This window comes from Myotis brandtii, unplaced genomic scaffold, assembly GCF_000412655.1.
Source record: "Myotis brandtii unplaced genomic scaffold, ASM41265v1 scaffold1551, whole genome shotgun sequence".
Classification (NCBI taxonomy): Eukaryota; Metazoa; Chordata; class Mammalia; order Chiroptera; family Vespertilionidae; genus Myotis; species Myotis brandtii.
Genome location: NW_005355626.1, coordinates 4,525 through 6,466, shown reverse-complemented (window position 1 = coordinate 6,466; position 1,942 = coordinate 4,525).

Genomic DNA, 1,942 nt, shown 5'->3' with positions numbered 1-1,942 from the left:
AAAAGGCAAAGAGGAATACATAACAGGTTTAAATAGCTCTCACTGGTGAGTTATAGAAAGCATATTTGTACATTATGTGGACCAGGGGTCCTCAAACTATGGCCCGCGGGCCACATGCAAATACAAATACTGTATTCCCATTTTGTTTTTTTACTTCAAAATAAGATATGTGCAGTGTACATAGGAATTTGTTCATAGTTTTTTTTTTTAAAGTATAGTCTGGCCCTCCAACGGTCTGAGGGACAGTGAACTGGCCCCCTGTTTAAAAAGTTTAAGGACCCCTGATGTGGACAAAAAGGGGCCACAGCTCAACCTGACAAGCTCAGGGGAGGACTTACAAACTCAGAGACCTGAAGTAACCACATAGGATGGTCTGAAATTAAAACTCTAAGCAAAAGCAGTTCTTGACAGGCTAGAATCTTCCCTGACAAAAGAATCTTTCGCTTAATTGAACCTGTCTATTGCCTATTTTCTTCCTGAGCCAATTTCTTCTATAGCCACACTGGCTGGGCTAACGGGACTTCTTTAAGGAGAAGAGAAAAGATCAAAAATATGAATAAGAAAATATAGGGAAGCCCTGGCTGGTATGACTCAGTTGGTTAGAGCAATGTCGCATATACACCAAAAGGTCATGGATTTGATTCCCAGTCAGGGCACATACTAGTACCTAGGTTGTGGGTTCAATCCCAGCCCTGTTCAGTAAGCAACCAATTGATGTTTCTCTCTCTCCTTCTTGCTCAAAAAACAAAAACAAAAAACACTCCACAAACAAAACAACAAACAACAAAAACATGTCCTCAGCTGAGGAAAAAATAAAAATTTTAAAAAAAGAAAATATAGGAAACAAAAAAACTGACAAAGGCAAACAGTAAAAGCAGTGGATCAACCAACTATACAGCTAGTACAAAGGTTAAAAGGTACATAGGAAGATCATGTATAATTACAACAATAAATTAAGAGACACACAAGAACTAAAAGTAATGATAAAAACATAAATGTAGAGAGGATGAGTAAAAATTGTAGTGATTCTAGAATGTGTTTGAACTTAAGTGACTATCAACTTAAAAGGGACTACTATAAACACAGCTTGGGACAACTAAAATAATCCAACCCTGGGAAACCAAGATGGCGGCATAGGTAAACACCGGAAATTGCTGCCTCCCACAACAAATTCAAAAATACAACTAAAAGACAAGATGGACATCATCCAGAACCACAGGAAGGCTGGCTGAGTGGAAATTCTACAACTAGAAGGAAATAGAAAAGCACATTGAGACTCAGAGGAGGTGCAGAAGTACAGAGGTATGGAGGCGCACAGGGCAAGGGCTGGCAACTGAGGAAGCGGCTGTCTTTTTGAATCAGGAAGGAGTCACAAGCCCCCAACTGCTCTGAACTCCAGTTCCGGGTGAGACTCTGGGGACATAGACTCATACAGGGAGAAACTGGACTGTCTGGCAGCGGGCAGAACTTGGAACTCGAGGGCGGCTTTCTCTCAGAGGTGCTTGCAGAGATTACCGGGACACTGAGACTCGGGGCCTCTTAGGGTAGGACTGAGGATCAGCCATAGCTGCTTGCTCCGCCATGTTGATTCCCTGAGACCCTGCCCCATCCAAGCTTCAGCAGAGGCTTTTGCATATGAATGCCCTGGCCCTCTGCAATCTGAAAATTACCTAACAAACTGCAGCTAGGCCAGACAGACCCAGAATTTCCAAGAGAAGGCCCAAGGCCCCACAGCAGCTTGCATTGCTTCACAGCTGGGCCTCATTTGGGCCCCTCCAAACCCCAAACAAGGAAGGGGAATCTGCAGATCTCCTCATAGCTCCTGCTGTGTAGCCTCAGGCAGAGGCTAAATTAGCACCTCCTTAGATCCAAGAGCCAGTGTACCCAGTGGTCAGAGTGGGACCATCCAATTACAACTCCTCAGATCCATAAGAGACACACT